At 44.7% G+C, this 25,385-nt stretch overlaps 1 long non-coding RNA gene across 1 annotated transcript; it reads left to right on the forward strand.

Annotated features, from left to right (window-relative positions):
- On the forward strand, positions 1-20,398 carry LOC121065633. The gene is made up of 5 exons (XR_005817209.1): positions 1-77; positions 4,642-4,692; positions 10,219-10,294; positions 17,843-18,027; positions 20,087-20,398. It is a non-coding gene; the product is annotated as an uncharacterized LOC121065633 (long non-coding RNA).
- The last annotated feature ends 4,987 nt before the right edge of the window (positions 20,399-25,385 follow it).

Raw genomic sequence — 25,385 nt, forward strand, 5'->3', positions numbered from 1 at the left:
GGGAAATCAGCAGAGCAATGCCTAGGAGAAGGGTCCTGGTGGGGCTGGGAGCCCCCCGACTCTGGAGCTAACCCCAGGTGTGTGTAGAGGGGACAGGCACATAAGAAAGCTTAGAAATGGGGCAGAAATGCCGTCATGGATGGACTTGGGAAATCTGTGGTCTAGACGTGGGCTTGGAGGCTCAGCCTACCGTCTCTGCGTGCACAAACCCAGCATGGGTGCTTCGCCTCATCTATGGGTCTGGTCTTAACCTGAGTGTGCCTTTGCTTTTGTGCATTTAAGATTTGGAAGCTTCTATACCTAAAACATAAGAATACTGAATATGGTTTAAGCCAGACTTTCATGAAGTTACTGTAAAGATACTTGTGAATTTGCATAGGCCTTGGTGAAGCTCTTGTAAATAATTGCAAAAGCACTCTAGGGTCTTTCCAATGAAACATGCTATAGCCATAGTGGGCATCTAAAATACTGATTCTAATAAAAAATCCATCCTAAATTTCAATAGGTAACCTATTTTGTTAATGGTAAGAAAATAATTGCATGAACTTAATCAAAATAGCATGAGGAACGGGAAGATACAACAACAATGCTGTCTGCTTTCGGGGTTGTAGTGGTGGCCGCAGTGCCTGCAAACTGTGTATGCATTTACGTGAACTCGTGCGGCCCCTTACAGAAGCCGTCGCTTCCTTTAGGTCGGACCCAGCTGCTCTGTGAGCCCAGCGCTGTGCCAGCAGGGCGGACGGCTGCGCCCTGCTGCCAGCTCTCTGGCGCTGGGGTGCTAGATGGTCCCAGTCCCATCGCTCCTCGCCTCACTGCTGCCGAGGAGTTTTTTTCACTGAGGGCATCAAACAGCAGAAACACGAGGAGATATTTCCTCAGATCAAAAAAATAATAATAATAATAAACAGGAGAGAGTGGCTTTCCACCCAGTGAGAGCTGTTAGGAGGCACTTCGCAAACACATGCAAAGACGGGGTCTGTGGTCGGGGAAGCTCAGGAGTAGGCACGGCCAGAAAGCGGAACACAGTTTGGAAAAAAAAAATCAGGAAAATGTGGGACTCGCAAACAGCATTTGCTTTCTTTTAGCTGCTTTTGTGATGTATGCTGAGACTTTCTCTTGAATTTTTACACGTGTTAGCACCTGCAGAGGCTGACTGGAAGATTTCCGGGTGCGCCAGTGACTGGGGAGGGAAGGGTTACCTCAGATTGAGAATAAAATACGGTATTTCTTTTTATTGCATCCTGCTGTATCAAAAATATCTTTGAATTCTTCTGGTTTCTTATTGTCTGTTTAGATCATACACAGCACCCATTGTATGTTCTAACCAGTCTTAATTCTTTGCAAATGTTCAGCCCTAAAACTGCCTGTGTTTCCAGTCCCACTGTCATAAAAGCAATTGACTTCATAGGGTTATTATGCATTTGCCTAATTATTGATATTTCTCTCCGCCGTATGATGCTAATTTAACTTTTACTTTTTCCATCTTGGATTTATTCCTTGTAAACTTTTTTTTTTTTGTCCTGGCAGCATGTTGGCTTGGGCTCCAAGTATCAAATTTAACTGTGACAGGGTCTCTATTCAAATCCAGAGTTATTTTCCATTCTTTATTTTCCTCAGTATTGACATGGGACCCAGTTCCAATAAACAGTTCATATAGCATAGTATCTCTGACTGCATATGCATTTCTGCAAGCTGGGTTTTGTTTCTTCTTCATCTCTGCCTATATTCCCATACGCAGAAATTATATTTGTGGGATATTTAGTAATATATCTCTCATAAACCAAATTTTCCTGAGTTTATTGCTCACTGGTTGCACAATTGGTCTTTATTAAAAAAACTCCTATATTTTTTTAAACATTCTGTGCACCTCACCTTCAGTTATTTTTACTACGTGACCTTGCATAATGAAACCCCTCCAGAACCTCAGATAAATAGCAATGTGCAACTGTTCAACTTCCAGAAGGGTGTTGGGAGATTTAATGCACTAGCTTTGGGATATGCAAACAGCCCTGCTTAGCTGAAAGATAAGATGGCCCAAATAATTCAAAGATAAGGAAAGACAAAAAGGGAGGTTCTTACCAGCAACATACGGTTGTGAATTAAACAGAGTGGATTTGGGAGTTTGTTTTTAAATCTGCTACCTAGAAAATTCTGCTTGTGGCAAAACTACGGGGCTTTTTGTGTGTTCGCACAAATACATGAATACATGTGAGTATTAGAGTCATCTGAACATTTGCACTTGGTATGTGCAGTAGTCATTGCTAAGGTTTGCCCAGGCTCTGAAATTCATGTTTTCAGGAGCTTGTGAATTCAGTGTCCGGTCTCATAAAGGTAAAATTGAGCGTTGCATGTTTAAGTTTTGCATTTTGAAGGGATGTATCTGGTGGTGGAGTCCTGCGGTAGACCTCTGCACAGGGATTGGATAAAGGGGAGTGAGCATCTGAAGCTGGAGTCAAGAATTTCTTCTGAATGCTCTCACTTACATCATTTACTTGCTGCTTTTGAAGAAGGGAAAAAAGCCCTGGTAAAAATACAAGTCTGTTCATGAACAATTCATAAATAGAGAAGGGAGGTAATATCTTATTATATAAGTGACACCAAATAATTTGTTCCATCGAGATTTTTTTCCAGCAACATGCTTAACTCAGTCGAATTGCATTTCCTGACATTTAATGGCACAGTGAGTAATTTCTGGTGTATACATTTAACCAGGAAAAACAGGAAATTCACCTCTATGGAGAAACCTAACAAAAGACCTGTGTGTTGTGACAAAGTTAAAACTGCAGTAGGAACTTTAACATATCCATTTCCTGGTTTCTTGTTATATTAATTATGCATCCTTTGCCCACCATTAATTGAAGCCCAAGGCTTTCACAACAGGTGTGTGAAGTTAGGCTCATGTCCTTGTCAGACAGGCACTCAATTAAATAGTCTGATTTTTCAGAAATGCTGGATATACTTCAGCTCTCCTTTGCTGAAAAGCTGCACTTTCAGAAATCACATCATAGTTATTGAGTTTAATTTCCCGAATGGCAGATGGTTTTAAACACTGCAACTGGAGGGGGAAAAAAAAAAGTTGGTTGAGGTTATTTTGTGAGAAGATAATGTGCTGCTTTTCTTGGGTTTATTAATGCATCTGTGGTCAATGTGGTACCAGAGCTTTGTGTGTGGTTACCTTTACGTGCTTCAGAGATGGGGGAACCTTGGGGGCAACAAGTTAGACAACGATAAAGTAACTTCTTCCCTTGCCAGTTTTTGTATTTAACTGCTGTCAGGCAGCGATGCAGCGTATGAGGTGTAGCCCCTCCGAAGTGAGATTTGGTTATTGGTTTTGATTTTTATTGTATACAACATTGTGAAAATATTTATCATTCACCCAGTCCCTAGGCTTCATGGCGATGGGCTACATCTGGGCCATCAGGCAGGTCGTGACCAAATCTCCATGAAACATCTCCCAGATTGTTTTCTTAGGGTGTTCTCTGCACATAGTAGCTTTGTGCGTTGTAAAATCAGTGGTCCACAACAGCAGGAATGATTTGTGACTTCTGCTGTACAACCTCAAAGGACTTTCCTTTATGTGAAGGGCTGGCGTTACCCGCTGGTGTTGCTGCATACCTACAGCTTCAAAGGTCAGAATGCTACCAGGCAGACAACGAGGAACCTGTACCCAAGAATGCCTCTGTGAAATAGAGAGAAGAGGTCAAAAAACACATCCTCAGCCATCAATAGCTAAAAAAAAGAGCTCTGATTTGCTGATAGCATTCATGAGGCAGACACTGAACAGCCCTTGGCGCTGGCTGCAGCACAGAGTGCTTGGTAAAATACGATGAATTTAGTGCTCTCAGGAAATGGTACAGATACCAAGAGATTTAAGCAAAACAAAAGCTATGCTAAACAAAATTATTAAACTAAGTGGTAGAAGTTCACTTGGGACTCAGCCGTTCCTGTTTCAGGGTGGAAGTGCAAAGATTTTTAAGTACTGAGAGAATGAAGTCCTCAAGCAGCCTTTCGATACTACTGATACTGTGGCAAGAAAGCAAAGTTGTCTTTCCATCACTCTTGATAAATGTTTGAAAGGAATTGTGTAACAGAGGTGGAGTAATCCTGGATTTACTTGGTTGGTTGTTTCTTAACAATGTGTTCTCAGCATCCCTCAAAGGATGCTGAAATGAAACTTGGGCACCTCCTTCTTGTTGAGATGTCACAGAGTAGGAATATTTAAAGAGTTGCCTTGGCTGAGCTTACCATGAGCCAAAAGATACTTTTTTCTCCCCAAGGCGTAACTCTTGAAGCCATTTCACGTTCCTCTGAAGAATGGTCAAAGACAGCGGTGGGAAATGGCAGGTCACTCCTGGTGATGCTGGGGAACCTCTCAGGTTCTTGGCTGCACGACTCACCTCAGCACTCAAAGGTGGTCAGGCGTGTGGACAGGTCACATGGAGAGGAGCTGCTGAGATAATTTTGGCCTTCCTTCTTAGTATGGGGTACTGTCAGTGTCCAGTACCTGTGTCCAGGGGCTTTCACTCCCCAGATGTGTCTCTGCAAGAGGCCAGTGAATTGGTGGTTTTGCCCTATAGGTGGTAGGGGCACGGTGTGAATTATGCTGCTTCTAAAAGGAGTCTCCTGTGTCTTTGTGGGCAGATACAGGGTTGCTTGGGATTTCAGAAGACTGGATGTGATCATACCTGTTTGGTAAGTCTAAGAATGGGGTGAAGATTTCCATCAAATTACTACAAAAAATTCACTGTTGTTTCTCTTTTTTTTAAAAAAAAAAAAAGTTCATCTATGCCTGTGTTGTCAAATGAAAGTTAAATACTGTATATTTTTTAAAGTCAGAGGACTGATGTGCTAGAATGAGTAGAATGGGGTTCAGTAAAAGAAAGGTGTGATTAGTAACTATAGAAAAAGCAAGCATTTGATCTGTAGAAAAGGAGTGGATCATGCGGATGGAATTGAAAGCAGTGAGTATTTTTACACAAACTGAAATGATAGACTGGAGTTATCCACACGGTACTTGATTAAACTAATTAGAAATCCCAGCAGAATCATGATTCTTTACGTTGGTTTGTATTACTGGGAGTATTGCTTGCACTACAGTCATCCATTTTCCCTGTCTGCAAGAATTACTAATTTTGGAGCAGCGTGACTCTTTTAAAAGGATATATAGCAGAGAAATAGTTAAGAGTGAAAACTAGAGCGACAGGTTTGAAGGTAAGAATTAGAAAAATTATCAAAACCAGGCAAGGTTCGGTGTGGAGAACAGAAGTCAAAGAGGAGACGTGCAAATACCTCCCAAATCAGGAATGAGCATGCTAGGGGGCTAGGACTCAGATGTTCACCTCAGCTAATTAATGGCAAAAGACATTATTCAACTCTTGGTCAGGGATGCTGTGGCTGTAACAAGCCACATTCATGATGCTTTCCATGGTGTTGGCAGAGTTGTCCCCGTTAGACTTATCAGCGAGTTTGGGGCAGGGAAGGAGCGGGCAGGAAAGGGGAGGGAGGCACAGAGGAGCCAGAGCTGGGGATTTCCAGTAGCAGCGGACAGGGAGATTAGGACATGCCAAATCAGGTTTAAAATACTCTTCCCAAATTCAGTTCCAGGTGACTCCTCTGTTAAGACGTGCCGTCTCCTCTAATACATGTAAAATGTCACCTCCAAAAACATGGTGATGAACAGACATTGTTGTCCATAGACCAAGTCTGTGCTGCAAGCAGTCTGAGGCAGGGTTGTCATTATATCTTTTGCATTCAGCCTTGTGGACCCAAGCTAAACCTTCTGACTGCAGCACTTCAACTGGGTTGAGATGCTCTCCCTTTCCTCCTGTTCCTTTGTTCTCCTTCTCTTCTTTGTTTCAATAAAAGCTACTGCAGCATACGCATATCAAAAACCTGAAAGTTGTCTGGCACTTCAGATCAAGGAAGGGATTCAAATTCACTGCCTCAGGATACATATCAAGTCACTGCGCTTATCTTGCTCTTATATTACTGACTTTCTAGTTTTCATTGGGGATAGCTTTCTGGTCTTAGCTTATTGGCGTTCAAGCCACGAGCAAGAGAAGCCAGTGGAGGATAGCACCTCCGTGCGCAAATTGGGCAGGGTCCCCTCCTTCCCCTGAGCTGCAAGGAGAGGGAGAAAGGAGATGGGGAGCCCTGGGAGGTAAGAGTGAAACTGGCCTGGTGTCTGCCTGGAAGCAGTAGGCTATTATTATTATTATTATTATTATTATTATTATTATTTGTTCTACGTGCTGTTATAAATGAGGGATACTGTAGATTCCTTTAAATGACGGCTGAAACCAACAGCAAGAAGAGTACAGGTCAGAGTGTGAGTGTGCTGATGCCAACACTTGCCAAGAGTTGATTTTTCTGCACAAATGTAAGGGCATTATATGATTTCCACCATTTACTCCTGCAGTCTACAGAATTATATTTTTAGTCTCTTTCTCAGGAATTACTCTGAAAAGTTTTTAGGGCCCCTTTGGAAAATCCAGCAAAACAGAATAATGTAGGAAACATCTAAATCCAGCCCACCTTTGGGAAGAGAAATTAATGTTCTAAAAATCCTGCTACCGACCCATCAAAACATCTTGGCTAACAAAATATTTAATCAGACATACTGCTTGCAGAGGGGATATGCGTGTCTGTGTTTACATTGTGATTCAGGTCTGGTTGGAAGCAGAGGGCAGGCAGCTGTTTTCGACCTGGTGTGTATTTTTATATGTATATATGTAGGCTGCGGGAGATTCCACCTGTATCTGCCTGTAAGCCTGCAACATTAGCTTCTCTAAGTAGGTTTATTGTTAAGGTATGCTTATATAATTATGTGTATAAATTAATAGGAAGTATTAAAAGAAAAAGAAAACCCCATAAAAGTGGTACTGAATTGAGGTTTTGTGAGATGTCGTAGTATTTTTCTGTCTGTAAAAGACTGAATTCTGGATTTTGAGGGTAAAATGACACAGCACTATGCCCCAGCCTCCAAAAGTCATTCTGAAAGCAGCCGGTATCACCCCGTATGGAGTTGCCAGGGCTAGGTACAGCAGTGCTGGCTTTGGGGTGGAAGCCAGCCTGGCTGCACACTGCTATGCCCATCCGTGACTTACGGACCCCGTTAGTGTCTCTGCATGGCCGCGTGTCATGCTGTGTTGGTGGCCCCGCTCATCCGAGGTGGCTTGAAGGTCTGAGCACAGCACTTCTTTGCAGAGCATCTTCTCTGTAGGTGTGCGCTCCAGCTCTGGAGGAGGCAGCACTGCAGCAGTACCGGCATCAGCTTGGGCTTCAGTGTCCGTGTGAGGTCTGCCCTGGAAGCAAGGAGATGGCTTCTTTACCCCTGAGGTGTGCGGCGCACACTCACTGCAACACCAGCCTTTTTTGCATGCCGAGTGAAGATTCAGTAGATGACTTAGTAATTTGGGCTGTGAAATGAACTTTGAGGAAGCACAGCATGTTCTGGAAAATAAGCAAAGGGTTAAAAGTCTGGAATTAGAAGTCAGGAGACTTCTGACCCTGCCACGATCTCTCTGTGAGACCCTGCACAACTCCTGTTACCTTTCTGCCTCCGTTTCTCCATTTATAAATTGCTTCCTGCCCTGTATCATAAGAATCAGTTCATGCTTGGGCAGTTTTGAACATTAAACACTCTTAAAAATGCTAAGTAGTATTATATAATAATGCCTTTTTTCCTGGTGTGATGAAGCCAGCGTCTGCTCTCTGACTTGACATCAGGAAGGAGGGCTCACTCAAATGGACCAAAGTACACGAGGGCTTGATTGAGAAAAAGATGTAGGGGAAGAAGGAAGGAGAGGCAAGTGGTGGAGAAATACCCATTAATTGACATGTCTTAACATGGTGGAAAGCCAAATCTGACCTTAAGTGAGATAACGAGGCTCAAATACAGCAGGCAAACCTAAAAGCAGTTTGTTTCAGAAGTTATGTGAAGCTTTGGTAACAGAAGCGGCAGGAGGAAGTAGATCCCAGCACCATGAGGTTTGTCGACCACTGACCTAACCAACTGCTCTGACAAAAATGGACAGGACCTACTATGTGGAAGGTGTTCTGTAAAGTAAACGTGCACCTCCCCTAAGGAGTCAGGCATGGTTCTTAGACTTGCCAGGTCCCACCGCAGAAGAACAGCTAAATGCACCAGCAGTCCCCTGGATTTGCGGGCTGGCCCTAAGAGCTGCGTCAGGCTCTAACCTGCTAAGGGTTTGTGCCATGTGCCTTCCCCAGGAGATTTTATCATGTCAGAGAAGAGGTAAGGTTCTCTTGGGCATGTTTTAGAAGAAAATGCTATCTGTATTCACAGAATCACAGAATTGTCTAGGTTGGAAGAGACCTCCAAGATCATCTAGTCCAACCTCTGTCCTAACACTAACAAGACCTCCACTAAACCATATCACTAAGCTCTACATCTAAATGTCTTTTAAAGACCTCCAGGGATGGCGACTCAGCCACTTCCCTGGGCAGCCCTTTCCAATGCCTAACAACCCTTTCAGTAAAGAAGTTCTTCCTGATATCCAACCTAACCCTCCCCTGGTGCAACTTTAGCCCGTTCCCCCTCGTCCTGTCACCAGGCACATGGGAGAATAGACCAACCCCCACCTCGCTACAGCCTCCTTTAAGGTACCTGTAGAGAGCGATAAGGTCACCCCTGAGCCTCCTCTTCTCCAGGCTGAACAACCCCAGCTCCCTCAGCCGCTCCTCGTAAGACTTGTTTTCCAGACCCCTCACCAGCCTCGTTGCCCTTCTCTGGACTCTCTCGAGCACCTCCATGTCCTTCTTGTAGCGAGGGGCCCAAAACTGAACACAGTACTCGAGGTGCGGCCTCACCAGAGCTGAGTACAGGGGGACAATCACTGCCCTAGTCCTGCTGGCCACGCTGCTTCTTATGCAAGCCAGGATGCTGTTGGCCTTCTTGGCCACCTGAGCACACTGCTGGCTCATATTCAGCCGACTATCAACCAGTACTCCCAGGTCCTTCTCTGCCAGGCAGCTTTCCAACCACTCATCTCCCAGCCTGTAGCGCTGCTTGGGGTTGTTGCGCCCCAGGTGCAGGACCCGGCACTTGGCCTTGTTGAACTTCATACAGTTGGCCTCAGCCCATCGGTCCAGCCTATCCAGATCCTCCTGCAGAGCCTTCCTTCCCTCGAGCAGATCGACACACGCACCTAACTTGGTGTCATCTGCAAACTTACTGAGGGTGCACTCGATTCCCTCGTCCAGGTCATCGATAAAGATATTAAAGAGGACCGGCCCCAGTACTGAGCCCTGGGGGACTCCGCTAGTAACCGGCCTCCAGCTGGATGTGGCTCCATTCACCACAACTCTTTGGGCCCGGCCATCCAGCCAGTTTTTAACCCAACGAAGCGTACGCCAGTCCAAGCCACGAGCAGCCAGTTTCTTGAGGAGAATGTTGTGGGAAACGGTGTCAAAAGCCTTACTGAAGTCAAGGTAGACCACATCCACAGCCTTCCCCTCATCCACCAAGTGCGTCACTTGGTCATAGAAGGAGATCAGGTTTGTCAAGCAGGACCTACCTTTCATAAACCCATGCTGACTGGGCCTGATCGCCTGGTTGCCCTTCAAGTACCGCGTGACGACATTCAAGATAATCTGCTCCATGAGCTTCCCTGGCACTGAGGTCAAACTAACAGGCCTATAGTTCCCCGGGTCTACCCTCCGGCCCTTCTTGTAGATGGGCGTCACATTTGCTAGCCGATCAGTTAAATATAATAAACAAGAAAGGATCTTGAGGCATATTTTCATCCTTTCAGTTTAAAACGGTGGGAACATCTGTTCAGAAATATGTGACCTGGACTAGCAGTGTAAGCTGAGTACATCTAGGGCTGTAAACACACACACATGTCTTCTGTACGTGAAAATGCAACAGTTTAAGATCCCTGACTCAAGGTGGAAGGGGTTACAACAAGATAGCAACCTAGAGCGAGTAACTGAGAGAGCGGTGAATCGCTTCGAAGGTCAAGGGTGAAAGTGTGAACCTGATGCAGTTAAAAAAGGGCAGTGAAGGAAGGTATTTGAAGAGACTGCTTATATTTAGGGTAACAGGCAAAGAAGAAAATGTTTAAATGTTTCCAACTCTTTTTTGCATGGGTGTCAGCCAGGCAAGAGAAGTTGAAGTTGTGGCTGTCAGGAGAGAAACTGCTGAAGGTCTAGACAGATAAAAGGAGAGGAATAAATCTGATTTTAGTATTACAGGAGGAATAACAAGAAGATTCGAGGTGCAGGAAACACGCTGATACATTACTGGTCCAGTTTAACTGGAAAACTGCAGGTGAGAAAGGGAGGAGCTGGGAACCTTTTTGGTATTTAAGTGGGGCTTTGCTTTTGGTCTTGCTAAATTTTGGGCTGACAATGAGATGACAAAGATGAGAAAGCACAATAACTCTGGAGATGAGGAAACGTGCTTGAACGTTTTATGGTTGTTGAAATAGATGAAACTTGAGATTACTTGAAGTAGCCACTGGGTTACTGTGTCTTGCTTCAGGAAATTACCGACGGGAGGAAATAGCCAGGTCTAAGTAAATAGAGCAAATGAGAGCATGAGGGAAAGTATGGGACTTCAGGCCTAAATGTAATGTGTGAGAAGCTATTTTGAAGGAAGAAAGTTTAATTTGACCTTAACCCAAACCATCTGTGCCTGTCTTTACTTTCACTACTGTTATCTCTGATCAGAGCGTACTATCACAACATTAAATTTCGGGATCCGAATCAAAAGTTCAATTAACGCTGACTTCACATTCTGTGTAATCACTGAAATTCCAGGTTTTTATCTTCACCTGTGTATACATCCTCCCTTCCCCCTCTGCAGACCCAAGCCGTGTGTGCATACCTGGCGGATTTCCATCCACAGGATTCAAATAAATTTTGGCTTGTATTGCTTTCCTTGCTGTTACAAGACACTGGTTAGGCAGAGTTTCTAAAAGGTCAGCCCTTGATGCTCTCCAGCTTCGAGAAAGAGAAGGAAATAACGCATCTTCAGCCCGGACTCAGCTGTGACAGGGGTGGCCTGAGCTGGGCAGAGTGACCCTGCTTGCATGCTGTAGTAACAAATCTGTTGCTGGGGCAATGAGCAAGAAGCTGTCTTTCCTTGTGCAGGAGACATTTTCCAGTCACAAACTTGTCACAGGCTAGCGTGGGTACCCTTTGTAGATACCACCAGCTGGTTAAAAGCTGGGAGATCTGGTGGGACATCTGGTGCTCCTCTAGACCTGATGGGACTGCAAAGAGGTGCTAGTTCTAGCTCTGATTCTGGATGGCATATCTGGATAGCACAAAGAGCTTCTCTGGGCATTTTTCTGTGCTCTTTGGACTCGGAGACCAGAGTCTCAAAGCCTCTGAATACCCCAGCCACCACCTTCAGGGGTCTTCTGATATTGTGGGCATACAGAACTCCTTGCTTAATGGTGCCATGGTAAATGAGAAAGACATTCAGTGCAGGACTGCTGATAGAGTCAGATAGGCTCTTAATCACAACCTTTATACGCATCTTGTATTGAAGTGTTGCAGGCCTTGGGAAGTTCCTGGTTCAGAAAAGCTCCTGGTGCCATCTTCCTCTTGGGTAAATCTGAAGTTTGTGAAGCCAGATGGAGCCACCTTGCTCTTCTATCTCCTGCTTGTTCCATTGCCTTGGAAATACTGTAAGCAACAACCCATGCTGAAGTAACCTATGCCAAGCACTGCTTTCACAAGTGTTGGCCTCCTCTGTAGTCATACTGGCATATCCTCCATCAGAAACCATTTTTCAGAGGATTGGGAAGCATAATCATTCAAAGTTGATAGCTAGACTGCTGTCTCAATGGGTTCTCAGTTGCAGTCCTTCACCAGAGCGTCAAGCGGCTTTTCTGGGCAGATTTGTTCTCTGGCAGATAATTTAATAGGTTCATGGTTCTGCACTGTTTGGACATGTGCTCAGTAGAACATGAGGCAGATTTGCCAGTTTAACACAGCCACAGCTTGCCGTGTCACACCACCTTTTGAGAGCACGTCAGCAGGGTCGTGCAGATAGAGCAGTGAAGGGGACCTCAGGTTGCTTTATATTCCCAGCTCTTGCGACTGACCCTGTTGCGTGACTCTATAAAATCACTTTAGTTTCCGCTGCCGCTCTATCCATTTGTCTTCTTCACCCATGGTGCCTGTCAGGCTTTATGCGTTTGTACAGCATCCTGCATTGCGACTGGTCTTAGTACCTTGGCCAGGACCTCTAAGTCCCTGTGACAAATAATAGTTCTCTCTGTCTCCTCTCTGTCACCAGTCTTCATAATTGGTAACAGGCTGAGCACATGTGAGAGAAAAAGGCTGGGCAACTTGATGCATGGCCTCTTCCTTCCCTTGCACCCCAAAACCTGCACGGTCCTGCATGTGGGGTTGTGTGTGTGGCTAATAGTAAAGGTCCTGCAAGTGGGGTTGCTAATACTAAATGACGACTGTAGGATGTTAGTAAATATACTGTTTGCTTAAAGGCAGCTTAGAGGAAGGAGATAGAAGAGAAGCCTGTAAAGCAATTTTGAAGTGGAAGAAAGCAAATGTAGGTGCAGCCCGGAAGCCATCCTCTCTTGCCTGTGCCATTTTCCTCTGTCACCACCTGCTCTGAAGGCATCAGGTCCCCTCTACTTTTCATGGGCTTTCTCTGCCCCCATGCCCTTGTGACAGCCAATTTAAAGCCTGTCCCCTGAAATTTGGCAGAAGGAGCAGAGCTGTAACTCTAAAGTGGCTAGCTCTTGCTTACTGCATCTTTGCTGCTGAAGGGCAGGGAACGTTCTTAAATTGTGGTGTGTTTTTCCTATCTTATTTTGAAAGAGGTGAAACACTCTCTTACTGTGATTTGCTTTATTGAAGAGTTTTGTTTCATCCTACTCACTTCTGTGAGCTTGCTTTCTTCAGCCAAAATGCAACACACTTGGTTTTGATAAGGTTGAGCAACATGTTTGCAAACAGCTTCTGCAGATAGAGAGGTCTCCCTGCAGCACCTTCTGGATTAAGGTATCATCATCTGCTTGTTTGTCTTCCTTTGCTTTATAAGAGTGAAGGATTTTAATGTTTATGAAAGATGTTTGTTTATTTAACTTCCAAGAAATGAGCAGAGAGATGAACCAAGCCCAGTCCTCGAGGAGGCCCTTGAGCAAGAATGAAAGCCCAGCCTCACAGAAGGGGCAGCAGTTTGAGATTAAAAGCTCCCACTGGGCATCACTTGTACTGTTCTCCAGCTGAACTGAGAATAGTAGCTTCAGAGTTTAAACTTCTAACACAGAGAGCGTAGTACAGCTTGCCCATTTGTTCATGCCTAACCTTTTTCCTAGTTCCCTGCTCCTGGTTTCTGAGCACTTCCTGTGGGTTGGGTTCAGCTGGGTACTTTTTTGTGCATCTTTCAGCCTTTCGGAACAGGGTGCAGCACTGGGAAGGTTTAGGTGCTGAAACAGCCCAGCCACTACAGTAGTTGAATGCTCTGAGATCAGGAAAGGTTTTTAGAACTGTTTGCTTCATTCAAAGTCCAAGGAAATCAATTGGAAGATTTAACTGATGTTTGTTCAGGCACTCTGACAACAACCGTTCTTCCCCCCATCATTTCCCCTTCTGTCAGTTCTGTCTGGAACATGGGGCTCTGTCCCCACGTAACACCAACTGCAATAAATAAGTGGAGAAACTATTCACACTTCACACGTGAGAATGTGCCCTCATTTTACAGCCCATCTATCAAACATACACATACTCCAGCTCGAGTATGAATGCAGACCAGGAGGATTTATGATCCCAACTCCCTGAACACAGTTTTAATAAGTGCTACTACAAATATTGCAATAATATAATACATCTTAATGTGTTGGAATGCAGTCCTTGGGGGTCTGTGGGCACTTAAAAAAACCCAGCCCAAATAACTAAAGCCAATGCTTTAATAAAGCAGCTAGAAAGCCTTGGACTGAGAGCATCTAACAGCACTTGAACTCAGAATTCAGACAGAAATGGTTTGTTGATTTAGGGTTCTAGAGAAGCTGTTCACAGGTGGACAAATGTGTATGGAGGCAGAAGCTGTTCCAGCCACGCACAAGGTAAAGGGATACAGAAGTTTTGGCAGAAATGATGTGGCTCCCCTTTATCATTTGCCATTTTCAGTTGTAAAGTTCTGTTGAATGAAGCAGTTACAAGTAGATGGAGAGCACATCTATAAGAGATGCAGTTATGTTTTATTGATTTTTGTCTTAGTGAACAGATGAAACAGAGAACATGAACAAAGTGTTTAGCAAAGACTGTTCTTAAGTGTTGTGCAGGAAGAGCTCGTAGAGCCTCGTAAGCTGCTGTGGTCCCCACAGCTGAGCACCACTCACTAACCAGTGTGCCGAAGGGAGCCTTGGAAAGCTGCTGGCCATGTCAGGTCTTCATCTGGTGGTAGTGTTACCTTATTTACGTGGCACTGAGCAGAAGCTTGGCTTATTAGTCTACGAGGCTGTGGTGCTTCTAAACCCAAGGTATTATAGCTGAGAAGTGCATCCATGCATCACACAGATGAACAGTTTGGATAGAAAGCACCCTCTTGGGAATCTCTGCTCTGTCGTATGGCAAAGGCATGCCTGCTCTGTGGCACCAGCCAAATACAAGGCTCAGAGGCTCAAGACTCTGGGTCTCCAGTATCGTTCATCTTCATCAGTAAAAGGAAGATGAAAACAGGTTTCTAGGGTCCTCAGGGCTGAGTTGGGACACCTCTGAGCAAGTCAGGAAGTAGAAGTTTTGACTTGTGGTATTAAAGCATTTGTGCTTGTCTCAAATTGGTACTGAAAGATCTTAGAAGCAGTAGAACAAAAACTATGAAATACCAGACTCTGAAAACGTTTTAGAGAGGTTGCTGAGACATTTTATTTTGGTAACCAAAACATTGCACTAGATACTGATTAATATTTCCAAAAATATAAGTAATAAAGAAATGGAACTGAAACAGTTAATAAAAGAAGAATTGAAATCGTATATTGCATTTGGATTTAAATTGGTATTTCAAATTTTGAATTGCTTCAAATTTCCTCTGTCCCCACCCCCACCCAAACTTACATTCCTGTTGGTGGGAAAGAAGTTTCCAGTGGAAAACTGATGAACTGCGGTTGCATCCCTTAAATGTAGGCTCTTGAGTGATGGGATTGTAAACTGTCCCATCATGGCTTTCCCTCCGAGCTCCCCCACACCTTAGGAAAGATGTCCTGTCACAAAGGAGGAGGTGATAAAATGTCATTCCTGTTGGGAAGACTGTTAAAACTCTAAGACACTTTTACAGGACTTTGAAGAGACTCAGTTAATATTATTTTGTCCCGTACTTGAAAGCATGAATACACAGAAGTTGGTCAAACAGACGGTAACCTCTGTTCACGTGTCAGGGAACACCAGAGGGCTATAAAGTTGCACAGTGTGGAAAATTCAATTCTAGCAGAAATTACATGGGTATAGTCGGCAACAACAGTGAGATTGGACACTCACCAAAATATTAGAAAAACAAGTGACCGCAAACCACAGAGAATTCTCAGACCCACAGCACACCAAAAACGCTGTGAAGCAGAATTTATTAAAGCCATACGCTTTTGGATATGAATAAAGTGCACAACTATTTTGAAGGCCTTTTAGTACATTTAGCTTTTTATAGGAAATCAGGCCAAACAAGCCTACATTGGGCTTGCCTGAACACATCCTGACGATGTAGGTTTACGTCTCCCTGCAGTGTCACTGGGTGTTTTAGCAAAGACACCAACTGAATGGAGCAGAGAAGCTCAACAGAAGTCAGTAAGGTCTGGAGAAGTGGGAGAGGTGCTAAGGTAAGAAAGGATGCTCTGGTGTTACACATACTCACGTTTACTTGTTGCAAGCTAGGCTCTGTGACTAGTCGTGTTTTTGCTGGTGTTGAAGGGCATTCGTGTGCACCAACTGCTCAGCAGCAGGAAAGGTCTCCTGCACTGCTGCCCTCACCGCCAAGCATCAGCGTCCTGTCCAGAGTGAATTGTTTGAGAGGAGCAACCCTCTGCCCTGGCCTCTGCTCCTCACTGCTCTCTCCTGATGAGACCCAGGCTCATTTCACTTTCCTTTCACTCGTCGCACGCCTACTTGCCTCAGCACTCTGCCAGCGGTACGTGATGTGCTGCACCGTGGCTGATGGTTGCAGCGGGGCTCCGAGCCACGCTGTTGTCCTGGCTTTGTGTAGGATCTCAGCCTCTCACTCACTCTCCCCCCAGCGTGTTTTCAGATGCTGTGGTCTGAAGTAGCAGCTGTGGCTTCCAGATTTGGAGCGAGGAGATTGGAATCATGTGTGTGTGCCTGGCTGGGAGAAAAGGCTGTGCTTTGTATGCCACTGAGCACAGCCCTCCCTGGCTCCTGGCGAACAGGCAGCAAGAAGCGCAGACTCCCTTCCATTGGAAAAGTGCCTCACTGCAAATGAGCAATGGCTAAAGATGTCCGCACTTAACGAACTACCTCAACGTGCATATTCCAACCAGGGCTATTTGGAGTATTGGGGTAATGCCAAATATGGTCCAGCTCATCCCCAAAGCGGTGTGCCTGTTCCTTAGAGAAAGGGTCAGGGTTGTGGTATTGCAAAGCTTCCCTGTCCTTCCATATGAACGTGCTGCACCGGCTGTCAGGGGAAAGGGAGGACGTTTTAAAAAGGCATTGTTGGAGGCACTTTTTAAAGAGGCCTCAAACCTATCTGTGCAGTCAGGGTGGGACGATGGAGAGCTGTGTGGGTAGTGCAGTGCTGCGTAGCCTCGCCTTTATTAGCTTGTTAACCACTGTAAAATCCAGCTCAGCGTGGTGGGTGTGACAAAAGGCACAGGAATCACCCATTCTGTGGCTTGTGTTGTGGGTCATCCCAGCTCAATGATCATAACATGCTTTCCTGGTCTATAATTTCTAATTCTGCAACTGCTACATCTTGTGGCCACAGAGTTTTGCTAAGGCTTCTCGACAATAAGTTATGGGCTGTCCCATGGCCTTGCTCATAATGTTGCTACCTCATAGCCTGATAGCCATTGCCATGGTTGTGTCGGTGTTTCAGTCAAGAATCCACTTGTTTAGAGTTTTATAAAACTGGAAGAAAAATTTGCTGAGGTTAAAGGTGGCAGATGAAACTTGGGGAATTTAATTTTTATGTCTTCTTATGCTTGAGGTATGCTTAATGCTTATTAGAATCATCTGCAGCCTATTTAAGCGAGGGTTTCTCTGCTTATCCCAGTTTTTTATTCTGGGTGGTGTCTGCAGAAGGAGGATGATTAAGTAGTAGAAACTGGGAAAGCAGTATCTTGGTTTGGGTGTGCTGAAAAAGATATTCCAAGTACAGGCACTAGGCCAAGTGATATTGCATGAGTTTTGATTTCAGTGCTCTGTGTCTGCCTAGGATAAGTGAAAGGCATGTCTTAAGCACTTCTAAATAAATAAATGTCATTTAGGTATGTTGTTGCCACCCTCAAAAAACTTTCCAGTGCTTCACTTTGCAATTAGATGTTATCTAAACTTCCCTGCACTTAATATAGAGAATACTTAAGCAACCTGTGAATAATGAAGTATCGTTATTTGCCTCAGGCAATTGAAAAAAAAAAAGTTAGAGGTGGCTGTTGTAGTACAACGGCTGCTATATCTTAATGAAATAAGTTGTCATTATTACAAGCCTTTACTGAGGTCAGGGAGCAGATACTTCCACTCCTGAGCATACAAGATCAGGAGTTTCAAAAATGAATCATAAGATTGATTTTTTAAAATAGTGGCATTTAAAAAAGAATGTATTTTCTTTTCTTTGTGTTGGATACTGTGTTTGGAGCCCTTAGATACCACGTTTTCAGGACTTTTCTGCATTTACCAGGACTAGAAACTTCTTTTGAAATTAAAACTGAGATCCTCATGTAACAAAATAACCTCGGGAGTCAGGGCTTTCTGGAGAACCTCACGCATCTCAGTAGTCTCTTAGTGATCTGCAGCAGCGGTCAGAAGCACTCAGGACCTCAAAATCCTTTCAGTCCGTGAAAAGCCTGTCAGTGGCTCCATGCAGTAAGTAAATCCATCAGCCTCATCTGTGGAAAGACGGCATGACACGAGGGTGCCTACGAGTGATCAAACAGCTTTGTCCTCTCTGCTGCTGCCCTGTGGGTGAGGGATGGTTCAGCGAGGTGTGGAGGTGTGTTAGCAGCAACACAAGGTACCCAGCACAGGCACAGCAGATACATGGCATCAGGCGTACTCTCTGTTTTCTGTGAAGGGGTGAAGAAGAGACTGGACATGGAGGGAGGCAGCAAGCACTACCCCTGTCAGTGCAGATGCAGGCTTTTGGAGCTCAACAAATGGTTGCTTAGCTCCAGTTGTTTAGTCTGGACTGTGTTCTTCACTGCATGTTCTGGTTAGTTAAACCACATTGGAAACAAGTTTTTCCCCTCAGCGTGGCAATGGAGAGTGGAAACCACTGATTTATTATCCCATCTCCTCATCCCTACAAGATGGTTTGATTATAAGAAGCCATAACAATTAGTCTTCCTAAATCCCCGTAGCCTGTACAAGTATCAGTGTTCCTACAGGCTACCGTCTAACTTGACAACATGTTTGCTCAAGTGAAATGGACCTAATTTCATATTTGTGAAATGAAAGAGGTTACATATTGTAAAAAGAAATGAATGTGGCAATGACAAACAGGTTCACGAGTACATTTATTTCCTGAACTAGTAGGTGTCTGCCAACGGCTGTTGTACTTAATCATTCCTCTTTTGATTCTGACCTCATCTGATGGTGGGAGTTGTTTCATCAGTATCTCATATACCTGCTTCTCTGAGTGTCTGGGCATGCTTCTTGTCGTCGTGAGTGTCACCAGATGATACCTGACTGATCTTTTTGAGAGTGTGGCTGCATGGCAGATGCCCAACCAAAGTTACCTTGAAAGCTGTTGATAAAAAGGGAATGCGTGCTGCTCCTAGTAATTTGGTAAGGAGGTTGTCCTCCATAGGGAGGACAGAGTGAACATTTGGGCTGATGGCCAAAAAATAAAAAGACAGGCAAGGCTTTCCTTGGAAAGCAGGGTATGGCTTATTAGAAGCGTAGGCTTTCCTTCAGTTCCTCTAGTTTGGCTAACCTTTTAGGGCTCCCTATCAAAAAGCCAAAGATATGTTGAGGCAAGTTTCATGGGGAATATATCAACAAAATGTTGAGCTTTCAGAACACTGAAAAATAAATTGAGGGCTTATAAATTACACAGAATGAATTATAGTATACTGGAAATGTCAGGAAACCACATTGCTTTCATTATGTTTTTGTTACAGGATCCTCAAGTTTTCCCAATCAACAGCTAACCTTCAGAACCATTTTATTACCTACATGTAAATTCTGGATTGCTTCTATGCAATTCCAATCTGGAAACTACTTACGATATCTAGGTGAAAAACTGTTGAAAAATTGGAAGTTTTATGAAGAGCGAATACTCAATACTTCTCTCCACCCTGGCCCATGTACTTTTGTATTTGGGATTTCTGTCTCAACACGGTTGAGGTGGAACTGCTGTCAGTTTGTACTATGGTAGAGCCATGATAGCCTGGTTACAAGAACAAGTTAGGGCACCATCAGATTTTTGGAACCTACAGCCCAAGCCCAGCCTATGGGGCTCCCTAAAGGGTAAGGTCAGAAAGGCTTGAGAAAAAGGTTTGTTTTGAGCTCAATCTTCTGACACCTACGCAGCCCGAGATACTCAAAACCACACAGTTTAGGGGTATCTCATACTCTGCTTGTGCTCAAACACTTGACAACACGAAAGTTGCCAGGAGAGAGCTCCAGCACTGATGTTTATGGTCCTAAGTCCAAGCATTTGGGTAGGGCTATGGAGAACTCTCCTGGGGAAGTTGCATCAAGGTGATGGATTGAGACGTAGAGATTAGGCAAAACAGGATGCTTGAAACCTAGCCTAGTAAAGGCCAGACAGGATTTGAACTTTAAACAAATGGTTCTCGTTTTCTCTCAGTAACTTAAATTTACACATAATCTGGACAGAGTCAGAAATATCTTCCCGAAATATTCTTCCTTTTGGCAGGGTGCTGTCTTCTGAACCTTGTTTTCTTCTTTACATCTTCAGAAACATGATCTGGGAGGGAAGACTTGTAACCGAAGTTCTCCACTGCTGGTATTAATAACAAAAAGCCCGACGTGTAGCCTCTCCAACTTCCACCCGCCTCTGACAGGATCAGGCCCTAACACGGCTTAGAGACAGATGTTCTAGGAAGTCTCAAGTTGCTTAACATTATTTGTTCACACATCCCAGCTGATGCTAAATCTTGTTAGAGAGGTGTTAAATGTCTGAAGACGACAGAGGCACTATCCATTCCCAGAATGAGTCACCAGGATGGGAGAGCTGAGTCCAACTATTACCACCCGCCAGGGCTTCCGAGACTTCTCCCCATGACTCCCCCTTTCTTCATTTTAATGGAGATATTAATTCCATTCCCATGAATTGGAACTTGGACACAATCCTTGATTTTCTTATGACATATTAATAGCAAAATTGGAAAGGCACGGGATTTAAAACAAAATCTGGTGCATAGTCATAAATGTATAGAACAAAACTCTTAATTTTTCTGAAAGGGAGAGAGAGAGTTTATTTGCTAATTAAAAAAAAAAAGTCTCTGAAAAGGATATGACAACTCCTTGCACACAAAGAAGCGGTTCTGCGTGGAGAGCTTAAGACACTTTCCGAACTGCATGTACCTTCCCTGAGGAAAGGGTACCGAATTTGTTTATTCTCCTCACTTTGCAGATGGGGAGGCAGAAGCACAGAGGCGAAGAAACTTGTCCATTGTCAGCTGCGGCCAGGTGTAAGGCCAAGCAGTCCTGATTTCGAGGCTCTGCTTTAACCCAGCAAATAGACTCTGGTTCTTCCTCCCTCCCTCTCTCCCTTGGCAGTGTCCATAGCGGTTCTGCCACCTCCCTCCATGCAACCTCCTTCTTGGGTCTACAGATGTGGCCAAAAGTCCCTGTGGTGCTGTGCATGAGGAGCAGTACACTGTATGGCTTACTGGTGCAGAAACTAACAGGGAAATGCCATTCTCCCCGGCCTCAGCCGTGCGCACACATGGTGCGCAGCCCCACTGAAACCCATTTAATGTGTTTACTATGCATCATCCATGACTTATAGGTTGGATGCAGGAAAAGAAAAACAAAACATCACTGTAAAACAAACTATGATTTCAGAGAGTTGCTGAAAACGAAAAGCAGGAACAGGCACCAGGGATCTTTCAACAAATGTAATTTAAAGAGCTCACTTTCAGCTCTCTGGGCACTTTGACAAGCATTTAGTGGGATTCAAGCAACTACTGAGTAGTAACGGGCAGCTGTCTGTGCAGCAGGGCCGTGTTGGGGCGGGAGGGCTGAGCCATGGGGCCTGTGGGGACCCCGGGCCGCAGCGCATATGGCTGGCCGCCTGCTGTGCCTTTCGTGAGCTGGGGAAGCGAACGCCCTCCTCAGTGACGGGTCTGACAGCATGCCACTTCCAAGGCCGGGGAGGACACTGAGGGGTGGGCTGATGTTCCAGGCGGCTGAAGTGCTGGAGAAAGTGGGGACAGGGAGGCAGAGGCTGGCTGACAGGACGGAGCAGCTTGGCGAGGGCTGAGGTTTGCCCAGAGCTGTGAGATTTCTGTCGGCTGCTCCTTCCTTCCAGGAAGGCTGCTCTTTTCTCCCTGAAAACTGTCAGTGAAGGTGAAAACTGTCCGACCCACATCCTTACGTGCCATTTCTGCAGAGCCAGTGGTTATGCTGGGCCAGCCTTCCTTCTCTGTTTGAGCCCTCCCAGCATCAACAGGGGAGATATTTCCTTTTGTAGGCTCTGCGTGGCCTGTGTTCCCACTTACCTCCACAAATAGTCCTTCAAATCCAGCATTGAATATAAATACAGTTAGCTTTGCTGGGCCAAAGCAGGGTCATCTATAGAAGGTTAACCAGAATTATGTCTGGCTTTTAGTATCTTGAAGGATGGAGACTCCACAGCTTCTCTGGGCAGCCTGTCCCAGTGCTCAGTCGCCCTCCCTTTTTCAGGTGCTGCCAGGTACATCTGTTTTTTCCACAGTGTGAGCTGTGTGAATGTTGTAGGTTTTCTTGGGACTGAGTACTTTGGTGGCATAGGGACTGTCCCTCTTTACGTCTTGACAGCTGATATCCCCCTCACCCTCATCTCTGCTCCGCCAAATCCGTGTTGTGCATTTTTGGCCCACCTGGGGGTAGAATGGACAGCACTAAATATTGTTACAGTATAATTATACACTTATACAAGATATGTGATTGTGATATGCACATGTGATATATATGATTTTTTATGTATTTTTTTCTTCCTATAGAGATTTGACATGGCACATTCAGACAGCAGTGGCTTTTGACTGGCTATACTTAGTTCCCCCACCTGCTTTTAATGTTTGTGTCATAAACAAGCCTGAAGTTTTTGCCGAAGATTATTTACGTCTCCTAATGGTTCCAAATTTTCTTAGGAGAAAACTGTTCTCCTTCATTATCTGAGTAGTAGGAGAACCAGATGGTGTTGGGTGATAATCAAGATCCTGAGCAAGTAAACCTTGTCAACAAAGAGATCAAATGGTTTATGCCACTGGCTGAACGAGGCCATTTCCTAGTAAACTGAGCTCGCCTTCCTCTTTCTCTTGTGCTTAGAAGTGGGCTCGGTGGTGTAAATCTCACTGCAGAGCCCAGCCACCCCATGCTTGGCTCCACCTTGCCCCTCTGGCCGCTGGTACGGAGCAGCTTCCCTTGCCTGGCTCTCCAAGGCAGGAAGCACCCCCCCACACCGATCCACTCCCTGAGTTATTTCCCGAGATAGTGATCCTTCCCACCATTCGGGAGGAGCTACGGCTTTTAGGAATGGGCCGGGAGTGCCAAAAACCGCCCACTCAGCCAGCCGGCAGGAGAGATCGGCCGCATCTCCTCCAAGCGCCGTTGGGGTGGGCAGGCGGGAGGGTTTAGCCTTTTGTGCCAGCACTGCGATCGGATGATGAGACACGGCCTCCTGGGGTATCGGCCAGCTGAGGTCAGTGCCTTGCAAATAAAGGGGAAAAAAAAAAAAAAAAGATTTCTGTGAGCCAAACCCAAGCTTGGCTCAGTCTGAATTTGACTCCATCTCTGCATGGGACACGGCCTCGCCAGGCCAAGTGGTGTAACAGTGGGATGGTGCTAAGAGGTAGTCCTTGCCTTGCTGTGTTGCCTTTGCATTTCTCTGGTCGTACCCTGGCATCACCCCCTGGGTCCAAGGGAATCCTCATTCAGAAGCTGCAACATGGAGAGGTAGAGTGGGCATAGGTTAAATGATGTTTGGCAGCTTTTTTCCTGACGTGGCTTGTAAAGCAGCTTGCCACTACTGCTGCTTTTGTACTGCTTTCCAACAGGCAAAGGCCTGTCCACTTTGCATTTGAAAATAAATGCCCATGGGTGATGGAAACGAAGATGTTGGGCACCAAGCACGCTGGGCAGGAGAGCTCTTCTGGGCTCCTATCTCTGGTGCCGATGCAGGGCAAGTGGAGCCAGTTTTACCCAAAGGCAGATCACCTGTATCCGTGTCCAAGAAAGAACTTAGTTTTTAGCCCTTGCTTTTAACCTTTCTGATTCAAAGGAGCTATATCCTGTTGAGAACGTGCTGAGCAGATGAAGAGTGTTTTAATGACCCAGAGAATGAGATAAAATTGGCACAAATACCTTGTTCAAAACTTGGTGTGAACTTGGGCCCGGCCAGAAGTACCCGGACTGTAGTCTTGAGGCTGCTATGCAGCTGAAGTGTTGTTTGTTTTCCGACAAGGAGGGTCAAAATCAGAACATTCTGGGGGACATTACCAGGAGAAGCATGGGCGACATGCACAGGATCATTTAGTTAGTACCAAAGCTGTGCAGAAGAGACTTTGAGTGATTCAGAAGACAAACTGAGCTCCCAGCCCATGAAAATAGGTACAGGCATGGCTCTCCTAGATACGTAAATTAACTCAGCGAGAGAATACATGCCATGGGGATTGGATGCATGTATGTGCATACATCAAGATATTTAAAGAGACACAACAGATTTTCACTGTATGCAGCATACTGCATGTTGATTATCATTAAAGTGTCATCTCCTGAAAATAATGCTTGTGTGGGAGTTCTGAAAATACATGAAAGTTTATAGCCATATATTAGATTGAATATGTTAAAATATTTTTCCTTTGTAGGACATGAGGTAATCAGTGTCAGACTTGTAAGTTTTCCATTGTTTGATTCATTTAAATAATCATCAGCATATATTGATTTTATGTATGTAAGGTTTGCAGTAATATTTCTTACATTGGCTAAGAAATAAGCTCTGCAAATATTCATTGAATTCAAAATCCAAGATACACCAGGGTAGTTTATGAAAAAAAAAAAAGTAAATGAAATAATTCAATTTAATTTCAGGTATCAAAAACATCAAACTCCTCCCCCACAGTCTGTAAGCCAAAATCTCTTTGCATATGGAATTTTAATGGTGGATAAGTACAGATACTGAATAACTCTGAAAAAACTGTAACATGAAAAGAAAAAAAAAGGAAAAAAAGTTTGAAATATTTGCTGTGAGTTATTGCTTTGTTACTTCACCTGCTTTGTCATGTTTGGTAATGTTACCTTTAGTGCTCACTCCAGCTTTAGCACGAGTGCTTAGATCAAGTAATGAAGTGGAGGATGCAGGTTGTTTGAAAAAGTGTCTGTCTTTTACCGTGAAAGAGGAAATCAGCTCTGAGGTGATTTCTGTACATTGCAAAGTTGGCTTTGGTTTCCTCTTTAAGAAGGAAGGAGACCCATTAGTGATAGCCCAAAGAGGAAAAATCATGGATGTTCAGAGGCCTGGAAAGCATGATCTCCTGAGGAAAGATGGAAAGGTTTGGGTTTGTTTAGTCTAAAGAGAAGTCTGGGAGAGGAAGAGGATAACAGCCTTCAAGTACATTAAGAGTTGCTCCAGAAGAGGACGGAGTTAAAGAGCTGTCTGTGTCCTCTGTGGGCAGTGCAAGAAGTGGTGGCTTCCACTGAGGCAATTGCAGATTTTTGGTTATGGCCTGGGAGGAGGCATCAGCACTGGCGACGCTGAAGAGCTGGGGTGGAGGTGGTGGGATTACATTTTAGGAACAGGCTGGAGAAATGTTAGGGGTTATGTGGGTACTCCTGTTCTTGCTTCAGTCACAATCCCTCTGGTTCAGCTATATGATTTAATATCTTAATATCCTGTTCTTAAAAAAAAATATTCCTTTTTTAAAATCCTGACTTTTTAAAATTCTGGTAGGGAATTAAGAGGGGAATGTACCCACAGAAATCCTTACCTGTGTGTTGTGCAGCATTATGATCTCATGCATCTGCTCCCTATTTTAAGGTTTTTGGCCCTGAAC

Source organism: Cygnus olor, chromosome 2, assembly GCF_009769625.2.
Source record: "Cygnus olor isolate bCygOlo1 chromosome 2, bCygOlo1.pri.v2, whole genome shotgun sequence".
NCBI classification, from domain to species: domain Eukaryota; kingdom Metazoa; phylum Chordata; class Aves; order Anseriformes; family Anatidae; genus Cygnus; species Cygnus olor.